A 16,862-nucleotide genomic window follows, 5' to 3' on the forward strand; every position below is an offset into this window, starting at 1 on the left:
CAAAAAGCATGATAACATACCTGACTTCATTTTCTACTGGAAAGGAAGTGTAAGCTATAGGGGGTGAGGAGGAAGGATGTACAAGAATGGAATTAAAGAGAAAAGCCTGAATGAACAAAAGATGTTTGGCATTCCTTGGGTATGACTGTGGACCAAAATAAATCTATTTTCAAATTAGCTCAGAAATTCACATGCAGTACACGTGTGCAAGGCAACAATAATTTGATGAAGGAATGTTTGCTTTCGCAAGGTTTCTAGCCTTCTGATAATGAGATTTTGATTAATAAAAAGAAATTCTGAGACAATATTATTTGGTTGGTGAGAATGAATATACAAAAATAACAAATACACAGAATTTACTTTTTATATTTTTCTATAAGAAAACATGTTTTCAAACAACTTTTTAAATGGCTTGGCATTAAAATAACCATCACCCCCAGACACAGAATGCTTTATGTCGTTACGTCTTTTTTCCCATTCTACCATGAAAAAATAGGTCGAAGGAAAGAAATATGGAAGATGAGTCTGACATATCATATCATACCAGAAAGACCATGTCAAAGGGACTTGGGAGCCAAATTTGAGGCGCTTCCACTTATGAAAAATGGGACAATTTTATTACCAATAGTATAATAACACAATGAATTAAAACATATCAAACATGGTTATACATGTAGACAATTATATCGAAAGAAAACCAACCAACAAATAAATACCTTATTGGTTATCTTTGGAGGACCTTCTGAAAATGAAAAAAAAAAAAAAAGGCAAGGAATCAAGCATCAATGGCTGCTGTAACATCATAAAAAGAAAACCAGATAATGCATGCCTCCTGATGTGAGAACATATCACTCAACTCCCCCCCCCCAAAATCAAACCTGAATCTGATTTACCACAGATTCTAACGCAAACTTACAAGAAATGTAAGGGATAGGGGCACATGTTAAACTATACATCAGGGGATATGAAATCAGCAAACTCCAGAAATCTCCCGATTCCCTCAATGAATCAATTGCAAAGTAAGCACAAAAGAGTAGGAATGAGATAAAACATAGGGCATTCTCAACCAACTGCAAGGCACTGAAGTTGTTTTAAACCTAATTTGTGCAAAGCATTAAAAATTATGAGGCAAACTCAGGAATATGTCTGTTGATGAGTAATGATTACATTAAGAAATTATTTCTGTTTCAATGTAGTTACACTAAAAAGGGAAGGCCTTTTGTAGGTACAGACCAAAATATTTATGACCGAAATGATTGGACATTTGGGATTTACTTTTCAAAATAATGCAGGTGATAGGGAGAACAGTATCTGTTCATAGAGATGAAATGATGTCTTAATTGTTGAGGATGGATACATGTGCATTTATTAGACTGTTATCTCTACTTTAGGATGCATTTTAAATTTGCCATAAAAGTAAGTTTTAAAAACAGTATCTCCAAATAAGGCATTTTTCTCCCCTAATTCATATACTTAGTGGCTATTCATTTTCATTGCTAGATTATGAATAATTATAATTCATAGGATATAAAATACTTTGGTGGCAAGCTATCAAAATTTTTAAGATAATGACTTTTTAGAGCAAACCTCTTTCCAACTTGCCACTGTTTTGATACCAGTACATTTCAAATCCAATTGAAAATTAAATTCTCACCAAGGTTGAGGGTCCTCCTCTACCCATGGGTATCTTAATGTCTAAGTAGTCACAGGCTGCCATAACAAAATTCCGTAGACTGACGACTTAATCAACAGACATTTTCTCAGTTGTAGAGGCTGGAAGTACAAGATCAAGGTCAGCATGGGCCGTTTCTGGTGAGAACTCATTCTCTTCCTAGACAGCCACCTTCTCTCTGTGTCCTCACATGGTGGGGAGAGGGAGAACTAGCAGCTCTCCAGTGACTCTTCTTTTTTTTAAAGATTTTATTTATTTATTTGACACACAGAGAGACAGCGAGAAAGGGAACACAAGCAGGGGGAGTGGGAAAGGCAGAAGCAGGCCTCCCACCGAGCAGGAAGCATGATGCGGGGCTCAATCCCAGGACCGAGATCATGACCTGAGCCGAAGGCAGTCGCTTAACCAACTGAGCCACCCAGGCGCCCCATCCAGTGACTCTTCTTATACATGAGTCAGGGTCCTGCCCTTTATGACTTCGCTTCACCTTAGTTACTTCCTCACTCCAAATACATGAGGGTTCAACATATGAATTGGGAGGAGGCATAATTCAGTCCATAGCACTTAGTAACCTTTATATCACTAAACTTATTGCCATTTAGTAAGTATTCCATACTAAGCTCCATTATTTCCATGAGAATAGAAATGAACTGCTTTAGCAAACACTATACTCAACTTTTTAAAAAAGCTACAGACATTTTGTAAGGCAGATGGGTTGCACAAATGCATGTTCTCGAATATTTGAGGTCCCTCTTACAAACTGAATTGCTGTCTATCCAAAATTCCGATGTTGGAACCCTAATTTCCATTATTTCAGAAAGTGACTGCATTTGCAGAGAAGGACTTTAAAAAGGTAATTAAGTTAAATGAGGCCATGAGAGTGGGCCCTAATCAAATCTGACCTGTGTTCTTTCAAGAAGACGAGATGGAAGGCAGCGAAGTTCACCACTCTACCACCAACACAGAAGAGGAGATGGAGACCAGAGAGACAACAGGGAGGCACATGAAAAGAGAAAAGACCATGTGAAGCCACAGGGAGAAAGCAACCATCAGCAAGGCAAGGAGAGAGGCCTCAGGAAAACCTGCCAACACATTGACCTTGGACTTCTAGTCTCCAGAACTGTGAGAAAATTAAATTTGTTTTTGAAGTTACCCACTCTGTGGTTTTTGTTATGGCAGCCTAGTGAGCTAATATAATCCTTTTCTTTAGGGTACAAACATCCTGGCTGTTATTTTTCCCACCTTGGAAGAGAAGAAAATGAAACAAGACAAACAGAAGAACCCAGCTAGCTTTCCATTTCATTCATGCCCTTTACAAATTCTTGAAAACGTTTTATCCAGTATCGCCAATTCTCTTCCTCCAATTCTCTGTTTAACCCAGCCCAATGAGGCTTTTGTCCTCACATGCCATGAAGTTACCGTCAAACTCAACAACAAGCTCTCAGAGGCCCTTGCAGAGCTCAGGGCAAGAGACCCAAAAAACTATACAACTAAATTGTGAAAAGTTGTAAATCATGCTAATACAGTGTTAAATAAAATATCTATCATCTGACCTTGTCAAATGAATGTTTGTAATGACACTGAAGGCCAGGTTTTAATTTAGAGTTCTGTATTCTTCGAGTTTTCTTGATGGAACGTGGCAGTGTAGAAAAGCTGGGCCCGGGCCTGGTGCCCTTCCGTTCCCATCTGTAGTTTGGTCCCTTGTCTCAAGTTCAAGAAGCCTCACCTGTACGTGTGGTTAACATCCCAGTCCCTCCTCCAGGCTCCATCCCACATGGCCCACTGGCCCCAACTCCCACTAGCTGCACCCCCCAGCTCAGGCTCAGGCATATGCACAGCTGTGGTGCAAGGTGCTCTCAGGAGGATGGACCCAGAAAACAGATCCTCAAAGCCTGACTGAGGACATCTGGGCTGGGAGTTCTGGAGTCCCACATAACGAGTAACATGTGTAGAAGGAGTGAGGTGGGCTCCAAGTGGGCACATGTCCTTGGCCCTTTGAACTCTTCCACTCTGGGAAGGGGTACGACTTAAGGAGGGCCAGAGTAGGGCTCAAGCAAAAGCCTCTGTTGCTTGGCTTTGAAGGAGTCCGGTACTAGTCAACAATGACCTACGGATGCTAAACCTACTGGTCATTGTCACTGCCCATCTTACGGGCCTATCTATCTAAGGGTAACATCTGACACAACAGATCATTCCCACATCCTTGAAGCACTTTGCTTCACTCCTGCCTTTCCTCCTACCTCTCTGGCCACTCGTCATCAGCCTGGGTTCTCCACTTAGTCCCAACTCTTAATGTTAGGTTCTCCAGGGCTCGGTTTTGGACCTCTTCTTTTTGAGGCCTATACTGATTACCTTTAATGGTCTCATCCAATCTCAATGTTTTATATATGATCTATGTGCTAGTGATACCTAATTTATATCCTTAGCCTCAATCTCTTCCGAAAATCCCAGTCTTCTAAATCCAGGTACATCCTTCAATTCTACTTATACATTGAAAAGGCATCTCAAACTCAAAATGACTAAAGCCATATTCTCAATGTTTCCAGTTGTTACTGGTAGCAACTTTACCTTTCCAACTGCTTAGGACAAAATCTTTACTCCCTCTAGAGCTACCACTCTACTCAAAGCTACCTTCATCTCTTGGCTGGATTATGACCACTCCTTCCTATCTGATCTCCCGACTGTGCCCTTGCCTGCTACTTCTGTCCATCTCTCCCAAGAGCCAGAGTACTCCTGCTAAAAAGTAAGCCAATTCATAACCTATTCTCAAAATCTTCCAGAGTCTCTCCATCATCAGAATAAACACCAAGGTCATCACAATGGCCTACAAGGTAGCCCCCACTGTATCTGGTTCCCCCATTATTTCTCTGGCCTCATTCTCTACTACTTTCTGCCTTGCTCACTCTGACAGTTTTACTGGCCACTTGACTGTTCCTCAAACAACTCAGGCATGCTCCCGCCTCAGGGTCTTTGCTCTTGCTGCAACATCTGTCTGAAATGTTTAGCTCCCAGAAGGCACAAAGCTCACTGACATCTTTATGTAAACGTCACTTTCTCAGTGAGGACTTCCCTGATCATCCTGTTTACAACTGTGACCCTGCTTCTACTTAACACCTTCTCATGTAGTATATATTTCACTTATTTCATTCGTGCTTTATCTCCTCCAAACTCCTGCTACCTCAACCACATTGCAACCAGATAATAAGTTATCACAGGATTTTTATCTGTTTTGTTCACTGTTACAGGTACAGAGTCTAAAACAGTGCCTATAATTTAATAGACACTCAAAAGTATCTGTTTAGGGCGCCTGGGTGGCTCAGTCGTTAAGTGTCTGCCTTCAGCTCAGGTCATGATCCCAGAGTCCTGGGATCGAGGCCCACATCAAGCTCCCTGCTCCGCGGGAAGCCTGCTTCTCCCTCTCCCACTCCCCCTGCTTGTTGTTTCCTCTCTCTCTGTGTCTCTCTCTGTCAAATAAATAAATAAAATCTTTTAAAAAAAAAAGTATGTTTAATTAATCACTATGCATAATCTTTGAAAGGTCTGCAGTATGTTAAGTCAGCCTTCAAAATCTCCCAGAGAATGGCTTTTGGGGCTATTAACAAAGAGTGCGGCTTTTTCCTTTCCAACCAGGGCCCGGCAGAGTGGCTCCCGCGGAGAAGGGTGGCGAGAAGAAGAAGGGCCGTTCTGCCATCAACGAGGTAGTGACCAGAGAATACACCATCAACATTCACAAGCTCATCCATGGAGGGGGTTTCAAGAAGCGTGCCCCTCAGGCACTCAAAGAGACCCGGAAATTTGCCATGAAGGAGATGGGAACTCCAGATGTGCGCATTGACACCTGGCTCAACAAAGCTGTCTGGGCCAAAGGAATAAGGAATGTTCCATACCGTATCCGTGTGCGGTTGTCCAGAAAACGTAATGAGGATGAAGATTCACCAAACAAGCTCTACACACTGGTTACCTATGTACCTGTCACCACTTTAAAAAATCTACAGACAGTTAATGTGGATGAGAACTAATCGCTGATTGTCAAATAAAGGTATAAAACTGGAAAAAAAGAAAAAGAGTGCGACTGGGTCATAGAAAGCTAGTCTTCTAGGATTAGCCGATAAGGAGAGCTCAGAAACAGTGACTACATGAAAAGTGGCATGTGCGTTAGCAAACCTGTGGGCTTTAGTAATATCCAAAATCGGCCTTTAAAATCCTTATGCTCCAAAAAGTGATACTGCTGATTTTGTTCCTTGAAAAAGTGATCACATGTAATTTAAAATATTTTAGATAGTCAGGTATAGGATTATAAAATGAAAAGCAGCACATAATCACAGTTAGTTTAATAAATCTTCATCCTGGCATTTGAGACTTTTAAAAGTACTTGTTCAGTAAAAGGTCAAAAACCACTACACCAAGAGAAGTTAATAGCTCTCTTAGTATTATACATCCTTATTGATGAGATTGCCACTTTAAGTAATTTAGATAATATGAAGCATTTAAAAATCTTACTTATTTTACCTTCTAACAGTGCTTTATTTTAAAATAAAAAAATTATTTTCTTGTTTTTTAAAATCAATCCAGCAAAGGATTTTTCCAAAACATCCCACAGAAAGGCAGTAATGTTTAAACATGTACTACCAAACACTGATTTATTAAGAACAGCAATACTTACAAAAGAAACCCAATTTTAATAGAACCAAATATACTCTCCTGAGTAAATTTTTACGTGAAAAAGTACTTTCTAGGGAGATGCTACGTTTGTTCTTGTCGCACAGCATAGAAACGGTCTGTATGACCTCCAGTGCCAGTACATTCCACTTAACAAAGAGATGCATTCCTGGAAACAAAAACAGAAGCTGAATTAATTCTGAAGATACAGAAGGTCACTGCCACACTGTGCCAGTGAGGTCCCCACATTCTACACTGACCTGCATCACTTATTCCCACGATTTGCCTGGCCTGAGAAACCCGAGCTAGGGACTCGGGGTTACGACAAACTTCACTTCCACACAGCAAGTGATTTTCACTTGGTTCCAGAAGATTTAAAGTTATGAAGTCTCTCCCATTTTTAATCTGAGCAAAACAGACATAGCGAATGGAAGAATCCAATTTTAAATGAGGGGGGTGGTGGAGAAAGAACAGAGAGAGAACATACACAGAGAGCCATGAATTTCCGAACTATCAGAAATTCTTGGTCTAAACACAGGACATGTCTCCAAAATGTAAAAAAGATTCAAATGCATCAAAGTTTCTGATTCTTGGCATGATTTTAGCTGATTGGCATAAGTTAAAGGAGAAAGAATTTGACAATTTTTCCGAGCCAAACTGAGAAATGAGAAGACAAAGACTAGGCCACTTGGAGACAAATTAGAATCCCATGCAAAGATATACTAGTTCTCTCCACTGTCTGTCTACACATCTGACAGTTAACTAGAGATAAGATGACACTAGCTGAGATTTTCATTTTGAGGATAAGAACTTAAGGCCACCAACGTTCAGCTATCAATGCAAGGGCAAAGTCTAGCAAATGAAGGGTTTGCTCCTGGCTCTTAACAACTGTAGCGCTCACATATTTCTCAGTAGGCCCCAAAATATCTCATTAGCTCCGTGTAATCAAGAAAGGAAGGAACTAATATGTCTACTCTGTAGAATATGCAATCTTCCTATTATTTCTAAGAATCACAAAAAACTTCGGAAATTAAATTGTACTTCCCAATTTACATATGGAGAAACTGCAGAAAGCTGAGGAAGACTAAGTACTCTGAGCAAAGTCACCAAAGGCAGAGAACAGAACCAAGGCCGCATGACTCTACAGAGCTACGGCCCTTAGTAGTTAGGAAGAGCTAGTGGAATGCAGCAGGAAGAGCGTGTCCTTAGAATCTAAACATTTAGCCTTCCTTCATCTCTCCAAATCTAGAAATTCTGTTTTGATCTTTTTTTTTTTAAAGATTTTATTTATTTATTTGAGAGACAGAGAGCATGAGAGGGAGGAGAGTCGGAGGGAGAAGCAGACTCCCTGCTGAGCAGGGAGCCCGATGCAGGACTCGATCCCGGGACTCCAGGATCATGACCTGAGCAGAAGGCAGTCGCTTAACCAACTGAGCCACCCAGGGGCCCGTTTTGATCTTGAAAGTAAAATAATCAGCACGTTAAGGGTCGTCATAGAGTTTAAATTAAATCGGCTCCACAATCATCCCAATCTCATCATGAAAATACAAGTCAACCCAAGCTACCAAAAAAAAAAAAAAAAAAAAAAAAAAGGTAAGAAAGAATGTGAAAAAGAATATACACAAAATATGCACAGCAGGTAAGGAAAAAAAAAACAACAAACTACGGCTATTTGGGACACTGGTGTGTTTTAAAATTATTTTTCACTTCCACATTCCAAATTCCCTAAACTCCAAACAGATCAAAGTTTTACAGATTATCCCTGGAAAAAAAAAATAAGACAAGAAACACAAATTAATAACTATTTAAGCATTCTGTTTCATCATGATAACAAACAGATGGTTTTAATATTCTGGAGGCTAATTCCTGAACAATTAAAAACACAGCAAGACATTAACATCTAATGAAACATTTTAACTACCAGTATATGCATCTGCCATTAATTCCCACACAGTAAGGTCTTGGATCCCCTCAATCTGTTCTTTATTAAGGAAAGTTTTTCCACTCCGAATTTAGTGAAGTAGAGAATTAACAACTGTTTTCAATCAGCAATCAGCAGGATATTTCACCAATGTGTACTGAAACCATGTACACTATCAGACTTAAATTTATTCTTATGATCGCTTTGATGTACACACATTTGCAATTTAAGAACAGCTCCAATTTTCTAATTAGGTGTTTCCCCCCCCCCGCCAAACCCATGCCACAGTAGTCCCTTTTATATACAACAGAAACTCTCACCGAGCTGTGTTGTTAGGGTTTAATAATGCCGCTAACTTTTGGTTCGAATTGCCAAAAATGTCCTAGCCTGCTATCTTCTACCATTCCACCAACATGTAAAGGCAACAATCACAAGAACAGGACAAACGGATGTATCATATTCTCAGATCTGGCAAGTTGAGACAGGATAACCAGTTACCATTGAGCTGTTTCCATTTTTATGGTAATAATAATGCTGTACAAATTTGTTTGCTCTTATACGAATTTTCCAATAACTGTACATAACTGATCTAATTTAATCCTCACATAAATTTTCTGAGGTCATATAAAAAGTAAATTGTAATGTATCCCCCTTACAGACAAAGAAACTAAAATTCAGAGATGAGTGACCCAACCAAAAACACCCAGAGAGGGGTGGTGAGCTGAGCTACACACACTATTCCTGGTCCCTGGCTGAATGCTCTGTTGATTGCCCTGAAGGCAAAGTCTACAATTTGCTACACTAAGCAGCAGGTTCTTTTCCCAACCATGAGTATTACTATTTTTAAGGCTAAGTAAGTGGAGGTCCAGGTTAACCCAAGGTAAAACAAATAAGAAGAGGTGGACCTAGGGGCACCTGGGTGGCTCAGACAGTTAAGTATCTGCCTTTGGCTCAGGTCATGATCCCGGGGTCCTGGGATCGAGCCCCACATCGGGCTCCCTGCTCAGCGGGAAGCCTCCTTCTCCCTCTTCCACTCCCCCTGCTTGTGTTCCCTCTCTCACTGTCCCTCTCTGTCAAAATAAATAAAATCTTCAAAAAAAAAAAACAAAAGAAGAGGTGGACCTAGGTAGGATGCACAGCTAGACCTTCTATCCAAGAGTCTGTTTTATTCCACAGTATTATGCTACCATCCTGAGTATCATTATCATTCATAGGCAATGCAGGCACATTAGAACCAACTGCAGTGTGTCTGCTCCTCTAGGCAATAACAATCCTAACATTTTGTGATTTAATGACCAAATATTTTAGGGCAGGCAATTAGTAAATTAGCTATAATTATTCTGATATCTTTGTAATAGAAAAGATTAAGTAAATGCCATCACATATCTTGGTTATTTTTACAACCATGTCTCTCGATCCTGATTAACTAATACACAGTCTAATGTGGCTGAATCTGCACATATTAAATGTATTAACTTAGGAACTAAATTCTATAAAATGATGTCAAATTTCTTCACAGAATTACTAATAATTAAAGCACTCTTTAACATAGGGTTTTTGTTGTTGTTTGCTCATATTAGACCCAGACAAGCAAGTAAGTATACAATTCTACTTACTTTAGCTGTCTGAAGTAAGAAATCTGGATTAATCCAATGATAAGGTTAAAAAAGACCTCTAACCTACTAAAGTTATTTTTATCTCTTATTCAAAATCTATAGATGCCAAGCAACTGTCTGATTTATAACTTCACTGTTAGTCTTAGCTCTAGGTATTTAGTAGAAGATTATCAAAGGGAAAAAGGTAGAAAAGTGTAGACTAGCTTATCAAAAAAGCTCTGCTAAATTTTGGTATTTATGTCTATAATATGTATACATGTACATGTATGCTACAGACTGAATGCTTGCATCCCTCTCAAATTCATGTATTGAAACTGAGGGTTCTAGAGGGGAGGGGGTGGGGGGATGCGTTAGCCTGGTGATGGGTATTAAAGAGGGCACGTTCTGCAGGGAGCACTGGGTGTTATATGCAAACAATGAATCATGGAACACTATCAAAAACTAATGATGTAATGTATGGTGATTAACATAATTAAAAAAAAATTCATGTATTGAAACCTAATCCCAAATGTGATGATATTAGGAGGTGGGGTCTCTGGAAGTGATGAGGTCATGAGGGTGGAGCTTTCATAAGTGAGATTAGTGCCCTTATAAAGGAAACCCTGGAGGGCTCCCTCACCCTTCCACCATGTGAGAAACTGGGAAAGAAGGCCGTCTATCAACCAGGAAGTAGGCCCTGAACAAAGAACCTGCTGGAACCTTATCTTTGACTTTCCAGGGCTGTGAGAAATAAATCTATGTTGTTTACAAGCCCCTCCCCCCAATCTATGGCATTTTGCTACAGCAGCCTAAACAGACTAAGACAATTTACAATGTACATACACACACACATACATATACACAAACCTAGGGATGTTATCTAAACAAACAAAGAAACTATTAATACCAAAACTATCTTCATAGAGATGCCAGAGGGCTGGAAGCTACCTGTATAAAGAAATCACCAAAAATATTAAACACTGCAACGTAAAAAGATTATAGGGGGCACCTCCTTCATACTTCTTTGCTATTGCACAATAAATTAAAGCTTAATGATGTCTTTAAACCCAAGTGTTTGGGTAAATAAATACACAGAGCTATTTTTAAAAATACAAGATAAATGTGGGATTTTTCCTAGCCATCAGGATAAACATATTTTATTTATTTTTTTAAAGATTTTATTTATTTATTCATGAGACACAGAGAGAGAGAGAGGCAGAGAGAGAGAGGCAGAGGGAGAAGCAGGCTCCCAATGAGCAGGGAGCCCGATGCGGGACCCGATCCCAGGACTCTGGGATCCTGACCTGAGCCGAAGGCAGACGCTTAACCATCTGAGCCACCCAGGCGCCCAGGATAAACATATTTTAAATGTAGTATTTGCCCAATACTTACCCAGAGCAATAACATGGAGAATATTTTTTAAAAATAAGAGGGTATATTGCCACAACAATGATTAGTGGTGAGATGGGAAGGAAATTCAAGTTGGGAGAGAGGAAATATTTTTAGTGTAATGATGTTTTATTCCTACAGAAAAAAAAAAAAAGTAATCCCTAAAGGCACATTAAAAAGTCATTATGGATACATATTCAGCACCTTTTCAGGAGAAAGATAGAGGGAAAGGTCTGCACCTTTTTTTTTTTTTTTGGCAGTTCTTATGAAAATTCATAAGCCAGATGGCATTCAATAAATGTAAAGAGCTAAAGAATTTAGTTTTATAGAAAAACATCAATTAGCATAGGAAAATTAGCAATTAAGCAATCATTATACAACATATATCAATATTACTAACGAGTAAGCATATACACTAAATTTCTAACATGAACTCTGTTAGAAACAAATATTTTTTGAAGCAATGCTATTTCCCTGTGAAACATTTATATCAGTACTTCATTATGGTAGTCCCGGAAACCATGCCACATGACTGACCTCCTATAACAAAGTCCTTTCTGGATCTCCTCATAAACTGTAGTAGTTCCTCAGCAATTAATCTCTGGACCAATGTCACTTCCTATTCAAAAGTTTTTTAAAATTTATCAACTTTTTCTGTGCATGCAATTCAGCTTGGTCCTCTTGAACAAAAGAATTTTTGTTCGGCCATGATAGCTCTCTACTTCCACAGACTTTGTGGTCAGGTCTACGGGGTAATACAATGAGAAGACATCTATTTAAGCTCCACTCTTAAAGTTCCCTCCATAAGGAAGTAAAACCAAATCCAAAAATACCCTAACGCGCAGAGATAATCTGTTCAAAGATGGTTATAACTGAGCATTTTTGCTGAGACTCTAAATGAAGACGAGAGGCTCCAAATGCAAAAGTCATTAACATTCAAAACAGTAAGAGGCTCATAAAGTTCAGTTAAGAGGTATAATAAGCATACAGTGGTGCTGTACAATGATATTCCTAAAATAATCAAGACAGTGACCAGGAGAAGAGTCACTACTGAAGCAAATTTTAACCTTAAGCAACCTCCTTGTTCGAAAGCCGATGCCTTCTAAAACCCTGAATACTGCTTAAAGTATATATTTATTTGCCATTTTTGTTGGTTTTCATCTAACCCCCAATCTGCTGTGACACTTTACTTGCTGACAATATGCTTCTCAAACATAGTTTCAGATGGAATCCAAATCAGAAATACAAATAAATCCAAGCCAGAGATATGTAAGTAACTGAAGGGTGAATTCTGCAGAACAAACATTTGTACCAATTATGTCTTTTTATCATTTCTGTTCTCAAAGCTAATAAAATGTACCTTTCCACTGCAGAGATTGGAAATATTACCAAAAGAAAATGTTTACAGAACCTGACTTTTCTAAAGAGATCATTGAAATTTAAATATACTTGTGAAATATCCATCCTTTTTCAAAATTTAATATTAAATATGGTCTGTAATTGAGATAGAATATATTTTTCTGCCCTACAACTGCAAAAGGTCTTTCTGAAGCAAAACTTCTGATCTGTGTGGAAGAATTCCAGAATCCTTGCTCTCAGCAGGTAGGGAGAAGAGTGTTCAGTAGAAGGCAAGTCCCAGAGAGACTGACAAGGAGCCCCCGAGTTACAGGGCCTCAAGCTAAAAAAGTCACTCTTGAGAAACCTGTTACTCCACAGTTAGATCTGGAAGAAATTCGACAAGTGGCAAACAGAAAAAAAGTGAAGGGGTATGTTTAGATCCAAGAGTTTTAACCTCAGTTGATTTTTCATCCAAAGCAGAGTCCAAGAAAATCTGCCTTTACCTCTGCACTACGGATTCCACAAAAGAAATATTGATTCTATAGTTCTGGAGTCCAATACACAAGAACATGTACCCATTTCCTTTCTTACCTCACATCCCTTCTCCTAACTTCCAGGCTTGATAAAGCAAAGGAAAGAGGGGTTTTTTGTTTTGTTCTGTTTTTTAAAGAAATGCTGATGAGGTTGCAGAAACACCCTAGGGCCTGGGCCTTTAGTGCATGGAGTAAATGGCTAAGAGCATGATGAGGCATGAGGAGTACAAATGTGTGAGAACCAGCAACCTATGGAATAAAAGAGAAACGCTTCTGGAATAGGAAACAGTGGTTTAAAACCTCTGGGTTCACGAGGTCAAAGAAAAATAAAAGACACAGTCTATAACACCAACTACTGGAGAATTGCAAAGTAATTCATCCCCCCGCTTGTTGTTTTTCCTTTGAGTGAGACAGAAACCCTAGTGAAACTCCAGGCTGTCAACCACTGGTACCCCACAGCTAGCCATGGCAACAGCTGCACAGCTCTGTTGTAATAAACTGGAACAATTTAATAGCTTTTATTGTTCTGCAGTGGTGTCTGAGCTTAGCCACTCTCCCCTCCTAGGACTCCAGGGCCCCGCAAGGGCAGCAATGAGAGAAGATCTCATTTACCTAAAAGCACTTATAAATTTTTAATTTGCTTTAACAAGTAAATTAACAAGTCCCTCATTCAGGCAAGTTTTATGGCTTCTTGCCACTTGGGGAAGGCCGTAAAAGTTTTATAGATAATCCAGAGCTACTGAGACTGCTCATAATAAATTGTCTGTTTCCTGTTATTTTTATCAAACCACTGGGCTTCTAATGACTTAAAGTCACAGTTCCCTTATATTCAGGCTTTTTATGAGGCCATATTTATAAACTCCAAAGAATACCTTAAATTATACTGGGCCCCTGCTAATCATTACAATTTTTTTTTTTTTTTTTAATGGGAGCTTACCTTAGCTTACGCCCTGCTAATAAATGCTGCAACATGTTCTGGAGACAGCATGCTGATTCTACATATTATTTAAGATGCTGCCTTAGCCAGAGTTTCCATTAGCAGATACTTTAAGGTAGCTGCAACCTGATCTGTTCTGTATTGACTCACCAATAATAGTTCTGCCAAGTGGAGTGTGGTACTTTCTAGACCACTGCATTTTTTCTTAGAAGACAGCAGCCTGATGACTATACACAATACACATGGTGAGAGAAGCTGAGCCTCAAATGTGTAGACGAGAGCATGACCCTGTATTAACATTAAATTTAGCTCCTGGTTTCCAGCAAGCCATTCAGACCTGAATCGAAGACAGGGGAAGTAAGAAGGAAACGGAACAAGGGCCAATCTCATTCAAATTTTCCCCTCATTATCAAGTGCCTATTATCAGCCAGGAATGCGGCTGGCAATGTGCAGAATACAGAAAGGAGTAAATATCCAAATTGACTGTAAGATCTAACATATTAATTGCAGGGATATATTCAGCACTAGAAATCAATGACCGAGTAAGGAGAATGAAGTACACTCTCAAATTCCATCTCTGACAAGGTGGATTTAGTGAAGGTGCCGAGTGCCCAGTCGGCTTTGTGATGACCTTAGTATCTCACACATATGCATGCATACACACACAAACACGCCAAGTAAAGAGCAAAAGGCAGGTGCTCTTCCAATTTAGTCTATCTAGGGATAGAATCTTAGGGAAAAGTCATGATCTATATAAGGCCTTTAAAAAGAATGATTCAAAAGGCCAAGAGATCACATCACAGTTCACAGAGATACAACAAACCCTGCAGGATGTACACAGAGTCCTCGTTTCATTCATATTGATTTTCCCCCCAGAAAATACAACTTCGCAGATTAGTATCAGCCAGTGTAATCTCACATGAAGGTTATGCGTCTAAATAATGACTGCTCTTGTGTGGCTTCATATTTCTGATTCTTATTTTAATTACAGCACTTTATTCAATGCTGCAGAGCATAAACCTTTTGGCCAAGGTATCAGAACCCAGTCACTGAGAACGCATTCATAATGATTCTTTTCAATTCCATTCCTCTCTGGGGGGAACAAAAACACAAGACAGCAAAGCTTAGTGTTGACACTGCCACAGACCATATCCCAAGGATGGTGTGTACATGTGGATACCAGCTCTTCTGCCCTTAGAAAAACTTAATTTCTACCCTAATTTCAAGGTTATATTCTAATCCTTCTGGAACACTCTGCTAGAGGAAAGACAGGATGATTTCCAGTTTCCACTTGAACTCAGAACTATTCTTCCCTTCTGATTTTCTTGGGTTTAAGAGAATGGAAGATAGCTGACTACAATAAACGTTATCCCCCTAGAAAATCTGAAATAATAAACAGTAAAAATAATACAAAGTCATGTGAGTATAGTCCTTTATAGTATTTTCTTTTTTTTTTTTTTTTAAAGATTTTATTTATTTATTTGAGAGAGCGAGAATGAGAGAGAGAGAGCACATGAGAGGGGGGAGGGTCAGAGGGAGAAGCAGACTCCCCGCCGAGCAGGGAGCCCGATGTGGGACTCGATCCCGGGACTCCAGGATCATGACCTGAGCCGAAGGCAGTCGCTTAACCAACTGAGCCACCCAGGCGCCCCTTTATAGTATTTTCACTTTCATGATTTCATTCAATCTTCACAGTCCGTGAAATACTACAACCATTCCCATTTTACAGATGTGAAACTTTGTTCAGAGAGGTTGACCAGTTGTCCCAGTTCACAATAGCTAGTTGAGAAGCAGGGCAGCTCTTGAACCCAGTGTTGTGGAGATACAGCAAAGGGGATGATGTAACAATACCTTTGGTAAATACATCATGGTTTATATATGTGTCTAACAGAATGTCATGCTAGAATGTTACCTAACTCTCCTTAGAACTATGTGCTAAATTAAATATCTAGAGCTATATAGATCAGGTGACTTTGCTCAATTCCACAACCAAACAGACCCAGTTTATTCCTTGTAAATTGTAAAGCACTGACTTCAACAGGAATTAGGTAAGGTGCTTTTTAAGAGCCTATCACAGAATTTAGAGCAGATGGAGGTACTTAATAAAATTTTATTGAATACGAAGCCAATATAAAAATTGTGGGTATACAGTTACATGATTATTTATTTTAATCTGTCTCTCCAGCAGCTTATAAAGTACAGTAGAACAGAGACTGTATGCCTTTTTTCCCCCACCACTGTATCCCTAGAGCCTAGCATAGTATCTGGCATACAGTAGGTATTTACTAATGTTCAATGAATTACACATATTCATGTGTTAAGTGAATGCACATATTCGTGAATGACAGAAATAAATTAATGTTCATTCATTACCACTCCCAAAAATATCTTCAGAATAAAAGGTATTACATGCTTTCATAATGAGCATTATGGAGCATTATCTCTGAAAATGAAGAAAAGCATTATTAGGGAAGTTCTAAGAAGCATCTCATGGTTTACGAGACTCGTGTATGTGTACGCACATGTCTACAGAGAAAGCCTTAACCACATAAATACCTACACACCCACACACACACACACCCTTAATCTGTGATCTAATCCTGTCACGTTTACTGGTGATCGCCTTTCATTATCAAAATCATTAAAAAATATTTGCCCAGCCCTCTGCTTGTCTGCAGCGGGCAACTTGCCAAATGTTTCCACAGAAGTAAATGAGATCATTCCTTGGTAGCACCCAAGTCCTTTAGAATTCAGGAGTTTTTCAGTTCACGTTTCAGGTTAATCTTTTCCTTTCTTTAAGAACAGAACATCCTCTTTG

The 16,862-nt window shown here is 39.2% G+C and overlaps 1 protein-coding gene and 1 pseudogene across 2 annotated transcripts in view; one reads left to right on the forward strand and one right to left on the reverse strand.

Annotated features, from left to right (window-relative positions):
• AUTS2 (activator of transcription and developmental regulator AUTS2) overlaps positions 1-16,862 on the reverse strand; it is a 1,114,656-nt gene that overhangs the window by 620,456 nt on the left and 477,338 nt on the right. The window lies entirely within an intron of this gene.
• On the forward strand, positions 2,598-5,692 carry LOC114214382 (large ribosomal subunit protein eL31 pseudogene; annotated as a pseudogene).

Source organism: Eumetopias jubatus, unplaced genomic scaffold (assembly GCF_037043125.1).
Source record: "Eumetopias jubatus isolate StellerSeaLion01/CBP00866 unplaced genomic scaffold, mEumJub1_p1.0 scaffold_12, whole genome shotgun sequence".
NCBI lineage: Eukaryota > Metazoa > Chordata > Mammalia > Carnivora > Otariidae > Eumetopias > Eumetopias jubatus.